The 22,914-nt window shown below is 42.7% G+C and overlaps 1 long non-coding RNA gene across 1 annotated transcript; it reads right to left on the bottom strand.

Annotated features, from left to right (window-relative positions):
• Window positions 1-10,322: 10,322 nt before the first annotated feature.
• LOC307174394 lies at window positions 10,323-16,794 on the bottom strand. Its single transcript, XR_013823990.1, has 3 exons — window positions 16,521-16,794; window positions 16,419-16,439; window positions 10,323-10,929 (listed from the first exon to the last, which is right to left on the bottom strand). It is a non-coding gene; the product is annotated as an uncharacterized lncRNA (long non-coding RNA).
• Between the last annotated feature and the right edge of the window lie 6,120 nt (window positions 16,795-22,914).

Genomic DNA, 22,914 nt, shown 5'->3' with positions numbered 1-22,914 from the left:
ATACATTAACAAATCATGAATTCATGTTACTTTCCAAGTAATTAATGATGAGTTAGTAATGATGTGCCCCCCCAAGTAAAGTCATGACATTATGATACATTAACAAGTCATGAATTCATGTTACTTTTACTTCATGGCGGGGCACATTATTACTAACTCATCATTAATTACTTGGAAAGTAACATGAATTCATGACTTGTTAATGTATCATAATGTCATGACTTTACTTGGGGGGGCACATCATTACTAACTCATCATTAATTACTTGGAAAATCCAAGAGTAAATCTTCAAAAATGTATCAATTACACATGTTTTATACATATTCAGCTCTTCTAAATCAGATATCATTTGGTGCTTGTCGGTGGTTTGTAAAGAAGTGGAAGAGCAGAGGTGCTGTGCCTGAATTTAGATGGAGAAGGAACTGAACGGTAGGAAAAAAGTGGACAAATTTTGAAGGGGCAATAGTGGCCCCAAAGAAGAGCCAGCAAACAAGACTAACATCCGACTGCATTATGATATAAAGACAGTAAACAAATCCAGAAAATAACCATCATCTGTGCTAACACTGATTTTAATTTTGAAAATTGCATCTGTTTAATGAATATGCTAGTGTAGTAGGTATTTTACACTTGAAGGCAGCAGTGGAATCACTTAAAACGGAATGTGTGTTCAATGAGTAGGTTTAATATAAATATTTCAAGACATCTTGTGTCATTCACTGATGTATGTGACAATTGATGGTGTTAAATTTATGAACAATTTAACATTGTGCCCTTTTAGTACATCTTTCTTCTGATCTAGAGCATGTTTGATTTACTTTACCTCGAAATGTTAATTAATACATTAATTAACAAGCATGTACTAACGCGTAGTTAAGATGGTATATTCATGTAGGAATTCATGATACTCATGTCGTAATTAAGGTTAGTACCTCATTAATACATGTCTTAACTCATCATTAGTTCATAGTAAAGTAATTATTAATTCAGGAATTAGTACATGATTATTCATGTACTATTATTGTAAAGTGTTACCGTTATTCTTTACTGCACAACGTTAGATTGTGTGTGCAATGCAAACAAGAGCATATGTTGTTTCTTCGTTAAACAACGGAATGAGTTCGTTCTTTTAGGCTTTGCACTTCAACAAGTACATAACTTATATGTTATTCATCAATGCACAAAGTTTGATCGTGTGTAAAATGCATTGCAACAGCAAAAATGTTGTTTCTTCAATGTAATTCGGAATGGGTTAGTTCTTGTAGGCACTGCACTGCAACAAGTGCATAGCTTATATGTTATTCTTTGATGCACAACGTTAGATCGTGTGTGCAATGCAATGCAACAGCAAAAATGTTGTTTCTTCAATGCAATTCGAGATGGGTTAGTTCTTGTAGGCATTGCACTGCAACTATTATAGCTTATATGTTATTCTATCATGCACAATGTTAGTTCTGGCATGCATTGTAAAGCAACATGTGATTTGCTTATATGTTTTTCTTCAGCGCTAATCGTTAGATGGTGTGTGCAATGCAATGCCAATTGCGTTTAGTGAATGGGGTAGTTATTCTATGCATTGTAATGCAACAGCTAATGCAATAATTTCCCTTCAAAACACAAATGAACAAGTTAGTTGTACTATGCAATGAATTGCGAAACATATATTTTCGTTTTCATTGCACAGGAATAAGTTTAATATTTAATTCAATGCAATATAAGAGCAAAAATTTGCATTGTTTATGTTATTCTCAATGCAAAAACGTTTAATCGTGTGTGCAATGCAATACAAAAGTGTTCATATTATATCTTCAATTTACATCAGAATGAGTTATTTTATGCATTGCAATGCAAGTACATAGCTTATATGTTATTCATCAATCGTGTGTTTTCTTTTCATTGCACAACTGAATCTGAAACAGAACAAAGGCCTCTTTTAAACAAAATAAATGTTTGTGTCTAACATATGTTGTATTTTCACTTAAAGTAATTTCTAAGGAACTTGGCATATTTTCTCTGTGCTTTTTTCACCGATTTGTACAGTTAATTTCTATATGATCGTGATTATTCAGGAAATACCTGTAAAATAACAGTGTTTTTCAGTTTATTTAATTTAGGATGTTTTACAGTTTTTTGGGGAGCTGACAGTCATTTGTAGTCATTTTAGTCATTGTAAAAAAAAATCGTAAAAAAAGGGTCAAATGTCTGGCAGCTGCGGCTGCCAAACAAAAACCATAAAATTAAAGTCAAATATTCTAATTTAAATAAACCGAAAAAACACTGTTATTTCACAGGTATTTCCTGCATTATTATGATCAAATACCTTCATTGTAAAAAAATCGTTAAAAAAAAGGGTCAAATGACTGGCAGCTGCAGCTGCCAAACAAAAACCATAAAATTAAAGTCAAATATTCTAATTTAAATAAAGTGTAAAAAACTTTCAAATAAATTTGATGTCACCATGATTGAGATCAGTGTCTGCTTTAGTTGGGCTCATGTTAGTTAGTTGGGCTCAATTTTTTTATTTTAGTTTTCTCTGGCTGCTTTAACTGTATGTTTGATACATATTTGTTATAGCAATGCAAGAGAAAATATCAGATGATCTAGTTCGTTCATAGGTGATGTTATAGTCATCATATGATGATCTGATCCGCTGATATGACAGTCAAAACTTTAAAAATATTAGCTTAGATTACATAACATATAGATGGAATTAAGCTTTATACAAATACTATGATTAATGTCATAATTTCTCACATGACCCTTGGCATCAGTATTATAACAATCTGAAATTTAAAAAATGTATATATTATACAGAAAAAGTTTGAGCTGATTAATTTTTTTTTATTATTTATTTTTTTTAGTATAGAGACATCAAGAATCAACATATGAATCTCAACAATGGTGACAACCAACAAAGCCTTTTTGTGACTTTATAGTAGGTCAGATTTTTTTTTCATTGTCACCATTGTTGCGATTCATACGCTGATTCTTGATGTCTGAGTGAGTCTATATGATCCTGTCAAAACATTTTCTGTATGATTTCATAAAATCTGAGTATCACAGCACTGCAGGATCTTCTATAGCAGTTTTGGCATGGACAAATTAACAACTAATATTTAACGACTTAATCAGATATTACATTCAGGTGGTATTAATAAAGCAAGACACTACATGATGACCATTATCACTAAAAAGTGTCCAACATCATCTGATCTGAGTTTCTCTTGGTTCTCTTACGAGAGGTCTCTCGTACTGCGTAAGAGTATCTTACGCTAGGGGAAAATCCTTTTTCCGCGAGATACTGAAGTCAAAAATTATCCTTAATTTTGTAGTAATGTATAACGCGTTGCGGCAGCATACAGACATAGGCAAGACGGCTCGCGCGCCTATTGGCTGTTCTGTGGCAAATGCAGCAGCCTATCGAGCGAGGCCTGGCGTGACGTCAGACCCAATGAGGGTGCTTCGCGCCCGCTGCGTCACGTCTTGCCGAAACAGGCGTGGCTTAGGCCTATAAATACAGCTCGCAGGCAGCTGATATCCGATTTTTCATCCTTCAAGCGAAGCACACTGGATCCGGAGAGAAGCCGCGCCGTCTGAGGAAGCCTTTTCAGCGGGACAAGTAGTCACTGAAGTCGCTGGCCGCGCCGCCTTCAATCGCCTATCCTGGCGTCAGGCAGTGAGGATTGGGTGAGCTCTGAGGATCTCGCGCCCCCTGCCCGCGCATCGTCAGGCAAGAAAGCTAGCATCGAGACAGAGCTCATGCGCGTACTCGCACAGGCCGCGGCGAGCCTCGGCCTCGAGTGGTCTATGCCTGAGCAGCCTGCTCACAACCGGCTGGATGGGTACTTTCTGCCCGGGGAGCGCGCTTCGCCTGCATCCAAACCAGCACCCTTTCTTCCTGAGTTACACGAAGAAGTCGCTAAGTCCTGGAACCCCCTATTCAGCTAGAGTGCGCCCTTCTGTTTCTCTGGCATTCTCCGTCGTTGACGATGCCAAGAACAGAGGATACCACTCGCTGCCGCCGGTCGAAGAGGCGATAGCAGCCCACTTATGCCTTCCCTCAGCTGGACGGCGCGCTAAGCTGACGCTACCCTCGAAAGCTTGCCGCACGACGTCAACCCTGCTCCGCTGCGCTTTCTCCGCCGCCAGGCAGGCTGCGTCAGCGCTGCATACCATGGCCACACTGCAGATTTTCCAGGCCGATCTCCTCCGAAAGCTGGACGAGAAAGGACCAGATGCAATCTGCGTGCCAGAAGTGCTACGGACCTCGCTCTCCGCGCTACTAAGTCTGCTGCACAGGCCATAGGACGGAGCATGGCCTATCTCACCGTGACTGAGAGACACCTGTGGCTAACGCTCTCCGAGATGTCTGAGTCCGAGCGCGCCACGTTCCTCGACGCTCCGCTTTCTCCTGCTGGCCTCTTTGGATCTTCTGTCAAGGATTTCGCGGAAAGATTCGCCGAGGTACAGAAAGCGTCACAGGCCATGAAGCACTTCCTACCGAAGCGCTCCAGTTCTGCAGCAGGCCATGCGAAACCGTCTGCTCAGAGCTCACAGCCTCAGCCTCCACCCACCACCGCCACTTCGCAGCGCCAACAGGCCCGAAGCACGAGACCACGCTCTCGCTCATCCAGCCGCCGCCCCGCCCCGCGTGGTCCACGGCCTAGGATTGTGGTGAAGCCCGAGGCCCCGAAGTCGTCCTAGCACGCCTAGGGAAACGACGGTGTTCAAGTCCCGCTGCGCCCGGACTTCCACCAAAACTCATCGCTCGTCCAGTTCCAAGAAATGTGACTGGTCCAGTGTTTTTCGCAGTCAACAAGCCGGTTCCAGTACCCGCTTGCCTACACACAAATGCCGTTTTCACGGCTACCCAGATAAATCCCAAAAAGAGTGTATTTTCTGGTGTCCTGGCTAGAGATGCGCGGTTGGCGGTTATAGCCGCGGACTCCGCGGATAAACCGCGGATCGGGCGGATGACGTGATGAAAAATAATATTTTAATTAAATTTGGGCGGGTGGCGCGCGGTTTAACCAATCAAATCAAAAATATATGTATACATTGTTAGATATTGTTATCTGACTATACCTACATCCAAAAAAATCGCTTTTGGAATTTTTTGCAAAGCACACTTTGAAATAGTCAAATTTTCATCAGGCAGTCGAGTCTATGCAGACTGCTTGTTATTATCAGAGATGGTAACACCGGCGAAGGAGGTACGTGACAAACTCAAAAAAGGAGAATTAAAAACAAAGGAAATAGAAGGTTTTCCATACATTTTTTTTTACCAAAACGCTATAAATCCATACATTCTTTTCAAAAATTGATGGTTTGTCTTTTTTAAAAAGTCTTTTGTCATTTATTTTTCGTGTTTGCATTTATGAGGAAAAAACAATGTTACGTGACAGTTCTCCATTACGTACGCAACCGCTCTGAGAGCGGCACTAAAAGACATTCAAACTTTCACAGAGACCTCAAACAGAAAGCACAAAGCCCTTCTTTAAAGCGAATTTCGTTTGGTATTAATTGTATCTTAATTTTAATCCATGTTTCATTAACTAACCATGTCCTGGATTTAATAATTAAAAAGTAAATAGGCTATCTTGATTGTATAGGCTATTTTTTCATTATAAGTGTTTAATGACGATGTGTTGATCATGTGTTTTAGATGATCTTGTTAACCTACAGTGGGATCTTTATTGATTGTTGTAACTATCACAATCTGTAACTGTTTATGATGTGATGCTAATTTTATATTCCTAATGAGCTTAATTGTTTACAGATGGAACTTTGTTAGTTGGTTATGTGTTTATCTTAAAAGAGATGAATTTGAACATTTGTATACTCCTGATGAAGGTCGTGTGACCGAAACGTTGTGTGAATAAATATTACTTGTTTGCAAGTTACGATAGTGTGCGGGAATTGCTTGTCTATTCATTATAAGTGTAAAATATTAGGCTGTGTATACCGACATGGATCAATTATTAATATTAGATTTCATCTGTCTTTTGTAGGCATAAGCCTAGCTGATGGCGCACCAAAGAAAAAGCCTAAATGATGTGCCAAAATGCGTTTTCTATTAGGCTACAATGAAAATAATGTACAGTAGCCTAAGGTCAGTTTTGCCGAAACGCGTTTAATTTATGCTATTTATTTATTTATTTAAATAATTTATTTATTTTTGTCCCTGTGCGCCGATCGGAGATGGAGGCGGAGTTCACTGCTGATATTCTGAAGTAAGAGCTTTCTAGTCTCGCGGCTGTCATCAGCAGCACCTTGCATCTCCCAATCAGCGGATGGTGGGCGGTTGCGGTTTTGAAAATTGGTCAAAAACGTTGGTGCGGATGGATGGCGGACGGATGATGAGTTTTGTGATGCGGTTGCGGATGAAATAATAGCCCATCCGCGCATCTCTAGTCCTGGCCACGGCCGATGGTGTCATATGTGTAGACAAAATGCCCACTGCCCAGTGCCCATTCCTACACACAAGCACAGCCCGTCACACAGGGCTCGCGCACATAAAATCGACTCAGATCGATTGCGAATTAAACGTGGTAAATGTGCCCACTACCCAGTGCCCACAAACACTACGTTCTGCATGTCTCAAGTTTTCTGTAAAAACGAAACCAACGTGCATTCGCTCTGCTCAGGCGGACAATGCTCTCAGTGTTGTAAATGTGCCCGCTATCCCGCGCCCACATCCACACATAGACATGACAGTTCCTACGGGACTAGTAGCACATCTACTTCGAGCCGAAATTGTGAAACTATTGAGCAAAGGGGCCATAGAGCCTCTCTCTCAAGCTCAGAGCGAAGGAGGGCTATACAGCAGATACTTCCTGGTACCGAAAAAAGACGGGGGTCTCAGACCCATACTAGATCTAAGGCAACTGAACAGGGTGCTTGCGAAGCGACAGTTCAGAATGCTCACGACCAGAAAAATCCTCGCGCAGATTCGCCGAGGAGATTGGTTTGTGTCAATAGATCTGAAAGACGCGTATTTTCAAATACAGATAGCGTCACGTCACAGGCGATTTTTGAGATTCGCCTTCGAGGGCCAGGCATATCAGTACACAGTCCTGCCGTTCAGCTTATCCCTAGCACCCCGTACATTTACGATGTGCATGGATGCAGCGCTCGCACCCCTCAGGCTACAGGGCAAGCGAGTATTGAACTACTTGGACGATTGGCTGATTCTAGCTCAATCTCACTCGGAGCTCGTAGAGCACAGGACCATTTTACTCGATCACCTCGAGAATCTGGGTCTCAGAGTCAATTGGGCGAAGACAGATAATATCTTTTCTGGGCACAGAGCTGGACTCGCTGTCCATGATAGCACGGCTATCACCACAGCGCACACTGGACATTCAGCGCACAGAGAGCTCTTTCCGCTGCGGCGCATCTGTCCCGCTCAAGAAATTTCAGAGGATGCTAGGTCTCATGGCCTCAGCATCATCAGTGCTTCAGCTGGGCTTGCTCCGCATGCGCCCACTGCAGTTCTGGCTGAAAGCGCGAGTACCACGCCGAGCGTGGGCCTCCGGTCTGCTTCGTCTCAAGGTCAATCAGAAATGCATCACAGCTCTGAAACCTTGGAAAGCAAACGACTGGTACCAATCAGGTGTAAGCCTGGGGACTTCCTCGAGGGTGAGGGTGGTGTCTACGGACGCATCCACCTCGGGATGGGGAGCGCTGCTCGAGGGCAGACCGTTCTTTGGCCAATGGTCAGAATGGGAGAAGCTTCTGCACATAAACTGCCTCGAAATGTTGGCAGTAGACAACGCGCTGACGCGTTTTTGTCCCCAAATAAGAGGACATGTCTGTGGTGTCCTACATAAATCGCCAGGGCGGCCTCAGGTCCCGGAACCTGCACAGGCTAGCAGAACGCCTCCTGGTGTGGGCTCAGCGCAACCTGCTCTCGCTGAGAGCAGCGCACGTGCCAGGGCTCCTAAACATAGGACCAGACAGACTGTCCAGGAACAATGTTCCGGCAGGCGAATGGTCTCTACACCCACAGACAGTCCAACTGCTGTGGAAGAAATTCGGCAGAGCGGAAGTAGACCTGTTTGCGTCTCAAGAAAACGCTCACTGTCTGGAATTTTTCTCCAAGAGCAGGGACGCGCTGGCTCATGTATGGCCCCGCCGCCCGCTCTATGCTTTTCCCCCCGTCTCTCTCCTGCCTCAGGTGATAGAGCGGATCAGGGAAGAAGGATGCTCAGTGCTGCTCGTAGCGCCGTTCTGGAAAAACCAACCCTGGTTCCCAGTTATGATGCAGCTAGCGAGCACTGCCCCATGGCCAGTGCCAGTGAGGAGAGACCTCCTCTCTCAGGCCTACGGCTCGATTTGGCATCCTCACCCAGAGCTGTGGTCCCTTCATGTTTGGGCCATCAACGGGTACCCGCTGATCTCCCAAAGGGAGTGTTAAACACGATCACGCAGGCTAGAGCTCCGTCTATGCGACGTCTCTACTCCTCAAAATGGTCAGTGTTTTCCGGCTGGTGCGCAGCTCGTGGCGTGTCAGCCCCAGACTGTGGGGTGACGGAGGTACTCTCCTTCCTACAGGAGCTGTTGGATAAGGGCAGGACCCCTTCCACGCTCAAAGTTTATGTGGCGGCTATAGCAGCGTTCTCGAGAACAACGCTTGGTCAGTCGATAGGAAGGAACGATTTAGTCATCCGCTTCCTCAGAGGAGCTAAGAGACTGAATCCTCCCAGACCTCCCTCAGTCCCTGTATGGGACCTTTCTACGGTGCTGGAAGCCATGAAAGGTGGCCCATTCGAGCCTTTGCAGACGATTGATCTTAAACACCTGTCTTTCAAGACGGTGTTTCTTCTGGCTCTCGCTTCAGTGAAGCGCATAGGGGACTTACGCGCGCTCTCAGTAAGCGCGACGTGCATGGAGTTTGGGCCTAATGACTCAAGAGTTATACTCAAACCTAGGCACGGTTATGTTCCAAAATCCCTCAACACACCGTTTAGGGCACAGTAGAGATGCGCGGTTGGCGGTTACAGCCGCGGACTCCGCGGATAAACCGCGGATCGGGCGGATGACATGACGAAAAATAATATTTTTATTAAATTCGGGCGGGTGGCGGGCGGTTGAACCAATCAAATGAAAAATATAAGTATACACCAATCAGCGGATGGCGGGCGGGTGCGGTTTTGAAAATTGGTCAAAAACGTTTGTGCGGATGGATGGCGGATGGATGATGAGTTTTGTGATGCGGTTGCGGATGAAATAATAGCCCATCCGCGCATCTCTAGGGCACAGGTCATTTCCCTGTCAGCCCTACCGGTCTCTGATGAGGAAGGAGACGCGAGTTTCGTTCAGCGGGCGTTCTAAGGGACTAGCCGCGTCGAAACAAAGCCTATCCAGATGGATAGTTGACGCTATTGCGCTAGCGTACACTTCCAAGGGCATGCAATGCCCGTTGGGTGTCAGAGCGCACTCCACGAGAAGCATGGCTTCATCGTGGGCCTGGTCAAGTGGGATTGCCTTGCAAGATGGCGGCAGGCTGGGCCTCCCCGTCTACATTTATAAGGTTTTACAACCTAGAGGTTCCCGCCCTACAGCCCAGGCTGCTGTCGGTCTAAATGACCAGTATTATCTGTACTGATGCTATCGGTTCAGAATGCTGTGTCTACTGAGCACAGCTCACTGATCGACCGTAAAAAAAAAAAAAAATGCTATGGGCAAACTGTATAAGACCCGCGTTTCCCTATCAGTTCAGGCCGTACCCCGCCCTGACTGTATGATGTAATCCGCGTCTAAGTGACGCTGCTATATGAGGAAGAGCGCGGCTTCGCCCCTCCCTCTTCCCGGACTCCCTGTGAGTTCCCTGGGTGATTGTGCACTATATGAACCCCGGGTTTTCGCCCTCGGGTCTTTGGTGTCAGATCCCAGCACGCACGGCATCTTGCATTGGGTCCCCTAGCGTAAGATACTCTTACGCAGTACGAGAGACCTCTCGGAAGAGAACGTACTCGGTTGCTAACGTAACCTCGGTTCTCTCTAGTAGAAGGAACGAGTACTGCGTATCTTTCCGTGCATGCATATGTGGTGGTTATAAAAATATATAAAACTAGTAATAATTAGTGTCATCAATATGTCGTCATTGAAAAATAAACTGAATGTCATTAATGCACAGTGTATGATTTTGGATGATGGCGATTGGTATTCCTTGCCTAGTATGGATGATTGATCATTTGATTATTTTTGCCTTGGGATTTTCACCTGCTGGGGGAGGGGCGCGCTGCTCAGACAATACAGAGACTCAGAAGATATTGCAGCAGCTCCGTGTCCTGTGTCTTTTATTGACTCTTTATCTCCCCTAATCAGGTGGTTAGGGTGCTACATTTTGGAGGCCCCGCTGGGATGAAATGCAGTGAAGGTCGGCGTCCATAGATGATGGTCTACCTCCAGTGTCATTCATTCTGACTTGCGGCTGAGGAGAACAGAGTGAGAACGTCTGGCGTCCACGTTGAGTCCGGAAGAACCGTGCGTGCTATCTGAGGTTGATCGTTGATACCCGGAACATTGCCATTTTCCGACCAGCTAAGACTGCTTTTCTGCATCACACACTGCACACACCCACAGCCCAAGTGAACCATGGATCAGTTAGAGGACTTAAGACTTGAAGTGATAGGAGCATTGTATTCACTATCAAGAGAAAACCTTGTGAAATTGTGTGATTTTCTGCATATTGAACATGATATCGACAAAAGCCGCTCATTTGTCATTTCTGTGCTTGTGAGACATCTTGAAAGGGAGGGGTTAGAAGAACTGGAAGATGAGGGCATGTCAGAACTTTTGTGTGTAAGAGACAAAATTTGTGAACTTCAACAGGGGGGTGAAAATATCTCTGAGCAACAGACAGCACAGGTGGTTCAGAGCGTGACTGTAGACTCAGTAGTGCAGGTCATAGAGCAAGAAAATCTGCAAAAAGAAATTGATACATTGCAGTTAGCCTTGCAAAAACTAATTGAACAAAAACATAACACTGTTACAAGCACACAGCAGAATGTTAGTGTCCCACACCACACAAACACAAACATGCAGCTAAGCTATGACACACAGCAAAGCTCAAAAACACAAACTACCAACCTAAATTGGCCCTCAGCGTCGACACGACCAGTTATGTCAGCATGGAGCAGAGAGTTTAAAATATCTGGCCAGATAGGTGAACCTGGGCAAAAAGACAAACTCTCCTTCTCAAGTCTAGCTCACCAAATTGAACATGGACGGAGCAGAGGTTTCTCTGAGCTTGAAATTGTTGATGCTGTAATCCGAGCAATTGCACCAGGCATGCAGCTTCGTAGCTACCTAGAGGGAAAGAGAGACAAACCTTACACTGCCCACATTAAGACGGATTCTCAGAGCTCATTTCCAAGAAAAGGGTGCCACTGAGCTGTATAAACAACTTACCTCAGAGGTACAGAGCAGCAGAGAGACCCCGCAAAGCTTTCTTGTCCGCTGTCTGGATTTAAGACAAAAGATTCTGTTTGCTTCACAGGAGGCCGAATCCAGTTTGAAGTATGACCCAAAGCTAGTCCAAAGCATGTTTCTCCACACTATCCTGACAGGCCTACAGAATGACAGCATTAGAGGTGATCTGCGACCCTATTTGACACAAACTGATGTAAGTGACGAACTACTCTTTGATAAAGTCAACCTGGCGTGCGCCCACGAAGCTGAGCGCCAAAGTAAAAAGAAACTCGTCCAGCCATGCACCACTAAAGTACACACAGTTCAATCCAGTGACACCACTATGGAGAAAAAGGGAAAAACACCACCTCAGCACAATCCAGAGAAGACCGAATGTCAGATCTTAAGTGAGCTGAGAGAAATGCGTTCAGGCATGGCACTGTTGAAAGACCTCAGGGCGGAGGTATCTCAAATTAAAGAGTCAATCAAGCAACCTCAGGTCATGTCCACTCAGTGCCCCCCTCTACCTAGCGTGTCCCCGCCACAGACTCAATACCCTGCACAGACCCAATACCCACCTCAATATTATTGGCAGCCTTACGACCAGAGGAGAGAGACAGGTCCACGACCACAGTGGCTCCCAGCACAACGCTATCACCCTCCTGCGACTCGAGTAAGGAAATGCTTTGCATGTCAACAAAGTGGATTGGATGTCTACTGTAGTCACTGTTACAAGTGTGGTGGGAGCGACCATTTCTCAGCTGGCTGTCGAGCACGGATGCCCATGACACACAGAGATGGTTCTTTAAACGAGGACGGGTCACGACCGCGAGACAGGCAGTGACCAGTGCTATGGAAGGGTCCCGTCAAAGCTGTTCATTTTGTGGCACCATCCACCCTGACCTCATATTGAGACACTGTGAGACTGGTAAACAAACATTGTATTGCTCTAAAGCATGTCAAGCTAATCACTGGACAGAAAATAAGAAACAATGCAATCAGTCCTCCAATGTTATTATAAATTCTGCTATGCCAAAAAGGAAATCGAATGGGTACTGCTTTTGTAGGGAAGCAATGTCTTGTACAGTGTTACATCCAAGACCAGCTTGTTGATGTATTATGGGATACAGGATCTCAAGTGTGTATAGTGGATGAACTGTGGAAAAACAAGCACTTACCGAGTATCAGACTGAGAAATGTTGAAGAGGTAATTGATGCGCCTGAAGGACTCTGCCTTGTGGCGGCAAACGGACAGGACATACCTTATGCAGGGTGGATGGAAGTGACTTTTGGGTTGGCATCAAAGGAAGTGAAAACAAAAGAACTGGTCATACCTGTGTTGGTAATGAAGGGCAGAGAGCTTCGTCATCCTATCATCGGATACAACGTGATTGAGCAAATGATGAACAACAAGGAATTAACTCAGCCAATCACCAATGAGTCAGTGGAGAGAGAAAAAGTTCAAGCTTTCATTGAGCAAGTTCATGCAGAAACGTCATGTGAATATCTAGTCAAAACAAAAAAGGAAAATGTTCATGTGCCCAAACACACTTCAGTACAAATTGAATGCAGAGTGCAGTCACACCGACCAAAAGAAAATACATTGCTAATTTTTGAGCCTGACGTTAACCCACAGTGGGCGGAGGGGTTGGAGTTTTGTGAGACAATTGTAACCCTCCGACAACATACATCTCCCCACATCATTATCAGTGTACAGAACCCTACGGATCATGACCTACTGTTAGCAGGCAAGATGGTCATAGGCACAGTGCAACCTGTACAGGCAGTGTATCCAACTGCAACTTGTGAGGGACCTGACTTAACTTCTGTGAGGGTCAATCAAATAACAATTGAAACCAGCCATACCTCTGACATCGCATGGGAACCACCGCTGAACTTAAGCCATCTCAGTGAGTCTAGAAGACAAATTGTAAGACAGATGCTGAGAGAGGAAGCAGCTTCCTTTTCAAAATCCGATGATGACATTGGCTGCATAGATGGGCTGCAGTTGACTATCAAACTAACAGACACTATCCCAGTCGCACGCACTTACCAGTCCGTACCTCGTCCCCTGTACAAAGAGATGAAGGATTACCTACACGATCTCATTGCCCAAGGATGGGTTAAACAGTCAAACTCGCCGTATTCCTCACCAGTGGTCTGCGTCCGAAAAAAGGATGGTAGTTTGCGGTTGTGTATTGACTACAGAGAATTAAACCGGAAAACAAACCCCGACCGACAGCCCATTCCACGTGTTCAAGATATCATGGACAGTCTTGGAGGAAACAGCTGGTTCTCACTACTTGACCAAGGAAAAGCATACCATCAGGGTTTCATGGCCAAAGAGAGTAGACCCATGACAGCTTTTGTAACACCATGGGGATTGTATGAATGGATTCGTATCCCTTTTGGTCTGATGAACGCTCCCGCGGCTTTCCAACGCTGCATGGAAGAGTGCCTGAAAGATCTCAGAGATGTTTGCTGTGTCCCCTACCTTGATGACACGCTAGTGTTCAGCAAATCCTTTGAAGACCATGTCAATGATGTGAGAAGAGTCCTGCAGCATTTAAGGCGATATGGGATCAAGCTCAAGCCTAGTAAATGTGAGGTGTTCAAGCGGGAAGTTCGTTACCTGGGGAGGATTGTGTCCGCGGAAGGAAGTAAAATTGACCCTGCTGACACCGAGGCTGTGAGAGCCCTGAGAGAGAAAAGACCTAGCACGGTGGGTCAGTTGAGAGCCGTACTTGGCCTGTTAAGTTACTATAGGCAATACATCAAAGATTTCTCCAAGATCGCCGGGCCGCTCTATGACTTGCTGAAAGGAGAAGTGGAGACAAAGGGCGAAGGACACAATAGAACCACCACCACAACCAAGTGTACAAAAAACAAAAAGAGAGGAGTGCCTTCCCAGAAGCTAATTTTATGGACAGAAAAACATCAGCAGAGATTGGAGACACTAATAGACTGCTTGGCGGAACCTCCGGTCCTTGGATTTCCTGATTTCTCACAGCCGTTTATACTCCATACGGATGCCTCAAACCAAGGACTTGGTGCTGTTCTGTACCAAAGGCAAGATGGAAAACTTCGAGTCATTGCTTATGGATCCCGTACACTGACAGCCGCTGAAAGAAACTATCATCTTCACTCTGGGAAATTGGAGTTTTTAGCTTTGAAGTGGTCCATCACAGAGAAGTTCCGTGATTATCTGTACTACGCACCTACCTTCACTGTGTACAGCGACAACAATCCACTGACTTATGTATTGACCAGTGCCAAGCTCAATGCGACTGGGTCCAGGTGGGTTGCGGAGCTCGCAGATTTCCATTTTACCATAAAATACCGCCCTGGCAAAGAAAACATTGATGAAGACAGCTTATCCAGGATGCCACTGGAAGTTGGAACAATGATGGAGCAATGTACGGAGGAACTCTCATCCGATTGTGTCGAAGCAACCATACAGGCTGTAGAAGTTCAAGATCTTGCCATGTCATGGACAGCCATGAGTTCGCCATATGACCCAACGGAGTGTGCTGAGTCCGGCCAGTCTTTTTCCACCGATGATATACGTCAAGCGCAGAGTAGTGACACCCACATTGGACCTGTAGTACAATGTAAGATGGCTGGCGAAAAACCCTCCAGACACTTATTAAGGACATTCAGTGCACAGGGTAGAAGTTTGCTGCGTCAATGGGACAAACTGTGCATTGGAGAAGATGGAATACTCCGCCGGAAGACAGCTACCCGATCTCAGCTTGTGCTGCCTGAAATATATAAACAACGGGTCCTTCAGGAGTTACATAGTAAAATGGGGCATCAAGGAGTGGAGAGGACGACGTCATTGATTGGAGACAGATTCTTCTGGCCAAAAATGCAGGGTGAAATTGAACATTTTGTGACCAAGAGTTGTAACTGTCTGAAACAAAAGAAACCAAGTAGAGAAACCAGAGCACCACTCATGAATATTGTCACCACTCACCCATTTGAACTCATTTCCATTGACTTTCTGCACCTGGACAGGAGTAAAGGAGGGTATGAATATATCCTGGTGATAATTGATCACTTCACAAGGTTTGCACAAGTGTACGCCACCACATCAAAATCTGCAAAAACTGTCGCTGATCGAATATTCAATGACTATGCACTAAAATTCGGATTTCCCCAAAGGATTCATCATGACCAGGGAGCAGAATTCGAGAATCAGTTGCTTTACCAGTTAAAAAAGAATTGTGGAATTGCAGGATCGCGAACAACCCCATATCACCCGCAAGGAAACGGAAAGGTTGAACGTTTCAACCGGACGTTGCTCCAGATGTTAAAAACCTTGACGGAAACGCAGAAGTCCAACTGGAAGGAGTCATTGAACAAACTTACTTTTGCCTACAACAGTACGCGATGTGAGGTTACTGGATTTTCACCATTCTATCTCTTGTTTGGGAGATCGCCGAGACTACCCATTGACTTGCTCTTTGGATTAACGGCAGCGGAAGGGACTAACAACCATAAGGAATACGTTAAGAGATGGAGGCAAGGAATGCAGGAAGCTTTCAAAATTGCCAAAGAGAACAGCAAGAAGACAGCAGAAAGAAACAAAAGGAACCATGAGGGTAAAGTGAGGAACTCAGTGTTGCACCCGGGAGATCGTGTTCTGGTGCGAAATCTCACACCTAGAGGAGGTACAGGAAAGCTTCGCAATCACTGGGAAGATGATATACACACAGTTATTCATCGAGTGGGAGAAGAAGGCCCTGTGTATGAAGTCAAGCCGGAACGAGGGAAGGGAAGATCAAGAGTCCTACATCGAAATCTCTTGTTACCGTGTGATTACCTGCCAATGGAATTGGAGCTCAGAACACAGCCAAAAACAAAGAAAAAAGTGGATAAACCTACCTCTGTAGAAAGAGATGATTCTAGCTCAGAGGAAGACGATGAAGGATGTAGTCAGTGGTACTTACCTGCGGTCCAGTCTCAGCAACCTGTGGAGGGAAAAAGTGGAAATTTACCAGTTATCTGGCCCAGTGAACCTGAAAAGGAAAGGGAAGAAATTGGTCAAGAGGTCGTGAAGGAGCATGAAACAGAAGTTCAAATGGAAAATAAGGAGATACCTCAACAGGAAGCTGATGTGATGGAGGAGGAACAACTTGGAGAAAAATCTGACGACACAGCAGATGGACATCGAGTCCTGTGGGAAACAAACAGTGAAGAGGAACAGGAGTGTAGATTGCCTAAGAGAGAGAGGAGACCACCAAAGACATTCACCTATGATTACCTGGGTACCCCTGCATGCTATAATGTAGAGCATATGAACACAATAGCGTTTCAGCCCACGCCATATGAAATACACAGCATGACTCCATGGACTTACCCAGCATCACAGTATCAGCCAGTATACTTATCAGAGCCGGACAGTAACGGAGTACATTTACTTGAGTACAGTACTTAAGTACAATTTTGAGGGATCTGTACTTTACTCGAGTATCATTTTTGGGGAGTACTCATGACTTTACTCAAGTACATTTGAGAGGCAAATATTGTACTCTTTACTCCGCTACATTTCTATCCATAACCGTGAGTACCCGTTACTTCTTCTAAAAAAATAATAAATAAAAAAAAAGGAAAAAAGAAAAAGCGAGCGACAGTGCGCGAGAGAGACCGAGTGTGTCTGCGCGCGCGACCGGCTCTCTCTCTCTCTCTGCTCGTTCATTCAGTTAAACATGCGCCCTGTCACAAGCGGCAGTTCATCTACTTTACTCACCGATCAAATAAGACTTTGGCGGGACAAAAATTCACTTTGGCGAGCGCTAAAACAAGTTCAATGCAGGAAAATTCATGCGTGAATTTAACTGAGGAGTAGCCTACATGACCATGCACTCGCACAAATGCCACCACATACAATTTGAACTCGCACATTCTCAATAAAATGGTCGCATATTTGGTCGCAGTCTGGAACCCTGTGATTTGATTGATGAAAAAAAGAGAAACCTACACACAATTGTTAGCTGAATTTTCTTTTCTGATATTACACATTAATGTAAGCTGAGCATTTGCGTTGATGTTCTTGAGTATGCGGTGTGTTTAACACAGTCGGGTTCAAATGTGGGTGCAAAAAATCCATTAAAACTCTAGCAGAGGTTTGTCAGAGCGTTGCCATTGTGCTATTGCCTTGTGGGCAAGTGAAAATGTTAAATAAAGCAGCATGGTAAAAAGATGAAAATGACTTGATTTTACTTTCAATTTCTTTACATTCTCCAAGGTATTAACATTAACATTTTTCATAACTCCATGTAGGACGTTTCTGTACATTTACTGCAATATTTAGAAAATGTACTCTTGTACTCTTGGTACTCAAGTACTTTTAAAAACAAGTACTTTAGTACTTTTACTTGAGTAGACATCTGACTGTAGTACTTTTACTTGTACTTGAGTAAAATTTAGCAAGGGGTATCTGTACTTTTACTCAAGTAATGAAGCTGTGTACTCTGTCCGCCTCTGATACTTATACCCATACAAAGACTTGTATGCACACTGAAAAGAATGGATTAGAAAAAAAGCAGTATTAGGAGGACAGTAGCAGTATTAGGAGGACAAGAGATACACATACCTTTATTGATGAACTGAACATACAGTTAACCGGGAGTTCATACATAAATTAGAACATTTGCATATAAAACAGCACCACCTAAAGAAAGAAAGTGAAAACAAAGTAATGTCGGGACGACATGTATTTTCGAAGGGGAGAGTGTGGTGGTTATAAAAATATATAAAACTAGTAATAATTAGTGTCATCAATATGTCGTCATTGAAAAATAAACTGAATGTCATTAATGCACAGTGTATGATTTTGGATGATGGCGATTGGTATTCCTTGCCTAGTATGGATGATTGATCATTTGATTATTTTTGCCTTGGGATTTTCACCTGCTGGGGGAGGGGCGCGCTGCTCAGACAATACAGAGACTCAGAAGATATTGCAGCAGCTCCGTGTCCTGTGTCTTTTATTGACTCTTTATCTCCCCTAATCAGGTGGTTAGGGTGCTACATTTACGCTCTGGTTTGCTTCGAAGATGAAAAACCGGATATCAGCTGCCTGCAAGCTGTATTTATAGGCCTAAGCCACGCCTGTTTCGGCGGGACGTGATGCAGCAGGCACGAAGCACCCTCATTGGGTCTGCCAGGCCTCGCTCGATAGGCTGCTGCAGTTGCCGCAGAATAGCCAATAGGCGCGCGAGCCGTCTTGCCTATGTCTGTATGCTGCTGCAACGCGTTTTACATTATTACAAAATTAAGGATAATTTTTGGCTTCAATATCTCGCGGAAAAAGGATTTTCCTCTAGCGTAAGATACTCTTACACAGTACTCGTTTCCTCTACTAGAGAGAACCGAGGTTACGTTAGTAGCCGAGTACTATTCCTACCATAACAAATATACATCAGAGACACAGTTAATACAGCCAGAGAAAAACTCGGTCAAGAGCCCAACTAAAGCAAACACTGATCTCCATCATGGTGACATCAAACTTTATTCTTTTCAATAAAACTTCAACTTCTAAACCTCTGTTAATTCTCAATAAGAATGTTAGTATGAAAGAAATAAAGTCTGGATTGTAATAAGTGAAGATGCTGAGATCCTGAGAGATCTGGAAGTGTTTAATGTTCTGTTGGGGTTTAAAGTGTTTCTGTATGGTGTGTTTTGTGTGTCACCATTGTGTTGAAGAGTAGAGCCTGAGCTTCAGTCCAGGATGAGCAGAGAAACACAAGTTTACATGCAGCCAATAACCTGTTCAAAACCGGGATATTAGCAATAACCCGGTCGCGCACGGCCATGTAAACACAGGCAAAAACCTGAATACGCTCATATCTCGGTTTTTAAAAACCCGGATATGATCCCTGGGGTACCCCTTTTCTAACCCGAATATTTGTTTATGTAAACGCGTATGGGCATATCCCCATCAAAAGGAACATTGATGATATGCTACGTTGCTTCATTTAACTGACAGTATAACTGTGTAGTTGCTGGTGCAGTCACAGCAAATCATGCATGTAGTTAACTGCATGTTTTCCAGTAAAAAATGCAGAAAAAAAAAAGTGAAATAACTGTGTTTCTGTTAAAAAAAGATTACTGAAGATTTATGTAAAAGTTTTTTGCACTTCATTTAAATTAGGATATTTTACTTTATTTTTACGGTTTTTGTTTGGCAGCCGTAGCTGACAGTCATTGACCGTTTTTTTAAGATTTTATTTTTTACAGTGTACATATGTCCTTATAAGGCCAAGAAAATATGTCGTTTTAAGTTACAACTTAACATCTCGTTATTACGAGAAAAAGATGTAGTTTTAACGACATAAGATCTCCTTATTACGACATAATTGGGGGGGGGGGGATAATATGTATATGTGGAAGCAATGCATCACCGTATAAGCCTATTTATTGATTGATTTTTTTTTTCTTCTAACGTTACTCTGGTATAGTGCTGCATAGTATTACCGTTCTAAAAAGCTTTGGCTTTTATTTTTATAGGCTATATTTACTATTAATTCCGGGTCACATGACCAACCTGTCTTTCTTTTAATGTAGATCTTCAAACGGAGAAATGAAAAAAGGAATTTAAAAAAAACTAAATCGGACCGGGGTCCGTGTAACGCTTCACAATTCAGTTTTCAGACCATACAATGCAAATGCAAAAATGAAAAATTTAAACCAGACATTGTTTTCCAGTTACATTATCAATGGATATTTGCCTTTTCTCCCCTTTTTCAATTTTACTTTTGCTAAATTGTGACTTCAGAAACAAACATTCGAATAAATGAAATCTAACCGATTTTCTATTTTTCCATTTTTCGTCTTGTAATTTCGTCCCCTTGGAATTATAAGGTTCTATCTGACATTTTTGTCAAAATTGAGTTATTCACATATTCTTATTCTGTGACAACTTATTTACATTATGTGATGTTTTTTTTTTAAGTTGTGTACATTTTGGGACTTTTTATTGAAAAAACAAAAAGGTTCTATCTACAAAGTCGAACTCTAACTTGGCTCTATAAGGTTCTATCTGCGTGAGCCAATCAGCACTTCGAATGGACAGAAGAGGACCAATCAAAAAATGAGTCATAGAGAGTATAAGTCTGTGTTTTAAAAAATGAGTCACAGAGAGTATTATAGTTCTGTGTTTTAAAATATGAGTTTTTGAGACCGTGAAAAAATGAAAAAATGAGACCTTTTTTGTGATTATATAGTCAGTGAATCATTTTTCAATGATTATTAAACTTTATGAATTAATTTGCTGATGCATGTCTGTTTTCTTGCAGTTTTTAAAGTCTTAAAATGTCTTAATTTTTACAATATTAAGCCTTAAAGGTGAAATAGTCAACAATTTAATTGATGGGGTCATAATTACAACAATAAACGTTAGCATGTTATTTCAGTCATACTGATGTCTAGAGAGAAAGCCATTTTACCTGGCCCACTTTAGGTGGAATAAAGTCCTGCTCAGATGTATTACAGTAGCTGCTTTTTGTCTAAACAAAAGAAAGATTAAAGTAACAATTTCTGCAATAATGTGTTTAATTACCCACCAAATTGATACCAAAAATTAACATCTGCACTGGACAAAATATTTAGACCTACCTTGCTTAATTTGAAATGTCCTAAATACATGGAAGTGCTAAAAATATGAAATAAATGTCATAGAAAGGATCACATTTTACTTTCTAACAAATGTTGAGACATTGTTACAACATTAATAATTTTATATTTAGTGTTCAAATAATGTTTTGGCAGATAGAACCTTATAATTCTAAGCGAAAAGTGTTTTTTTAGAATTAGAAGGTTCTATCTGCATTTGACCCATTCCAAAAATCCCCATTTACAAATTTGAGAGGATTTTGATATTGTATATTTAGAATACATTTAGGGTCCCTGTTATTTTCATGTTTGAAAGAAACTTGTTCCTATATACATTTTCCTATATGTAATGCAAAAACTTTGAAGCTCAATATCTCAAAACTGCTCAGAACGCAGATAGAACCTTATAATTCCAAGGGGACGATTTGTGCCGTGGGCGGTACCTGCACGGGGGTGTGGCCGTGGACTAACTTTACTATCATTTCATTGATGTAACTGCTTTATTTACACTGCATGCACGTTTGAGGAGAAGTTTAAAAGACGGAACACAGGACGACATTTTTCACCCGAAGTGCCATCATTTTTATTATTAATAGTCTGTGCTAAATTATAAGGCAGTCTCGGACCGGCCATCGGGAGCAGCCGGGAAAAGTGAAATCCCGGTGGCCTGGGTATGATTTGGCACATTGCCCTTGTTTGTATTTACCTTTTCATTCTTACTTTATTTTATTAATATATAGCTATATCCTCCTTGTTGTTGTTCATTTTACATGGTACTTGTGCCTCAATCCTGAGCGAGTAATTGTAAGTTTTGAGCACAGAGAACTATATTTTGCAAGCACATTACATTATATTTTGACCAGAAATTAACAATCGCAAAAAAAAAAAAAAAAAAATCGTTTGAGCAAAGAAAAAACGATTCCGTGCTCAATACATGTATTTGCTATTATCCATATTAACGTGCAATAATAACCCCTCTCACGCAGTTTCAGAGGCGGCCTTACCTATGTTTCACCCGTTTCAATTGAAACGGGCCCCGCCCTCCAAGGGGGCCCCCAACAGAACAGGAAAATCCCATTCATTTTCTCCCTAGGATATTGATTTTCAGACATAATGTCTAAAGTGGTCTCCAACACGTCGTTCGCGAGCTACCAGTAGCTCGTGGCCTGATTGGAGGTAGCTCACCAAGGGCCGTTCAATATCGCGTCTTTTGCGCGCTCAAGTTCGTTATTTCAAATAATTGAAGCGACGCGCTCATTTTTTCCAGGCGCAACGAGTCAACATGAAGGATGGGGTGCATCCCAAACTACGGGTGTTTTTTTCTTCTCCGTAAATAAATATTCTAGCAGAGCTACAGCAAGCGTTTTTCGGTGGTGGAAATCCATTAGCTATTAAAACTTCTTTGTCGTTGTGGAGAGCGCATGGTTGCATAGCATTAGCTAGGTATGTGACAAAAAAAATCAATATAAAAAAATTCATATATAATCATAACCATATGATAGATAATAAAAATACCTTTAAAATGGTTTTTAAATGATTCAAATCGGATAATTATTAAGAAAGTTATGGAATTTTTAAATTCGGAAATTTGGGGTCATTTTTGTATCTAATTAAACCAATAAAACAATGAAAAACTGTGACCTCTTCCGCTTGACCAAACACTTCAAAATATCATAACTTCCTCATTCCTTGGTCTATTTGCATAATTCAAACACCACAGTGTAGGTAATTAAAAGCCCAACATGATTAAGATGACCTCTTTTTAAAAGGTATATATAAAATTTTTATTATTTCTAATTAACCACTAATTAATGAAACCGAGAGCATCAATCCACACATATCTTTCCATATGAAATCAAAATCCTCTCAAATAAAAGG

Source organism: Squalius cephalus, assembly GCF_949319135.1.
Source record: "Squalius cephalus genome assembly, chromosome: 16".
Taxonomy (NCBI): Eukaryota; Metazoa; Chordata; class Actinopteri; order Cypriniformes; family Leuciscidae; genus Squalius; species Squalius cephalus.
This window is presented reverse-complemented; position numbering and strand designations above follow the sequence as displayed.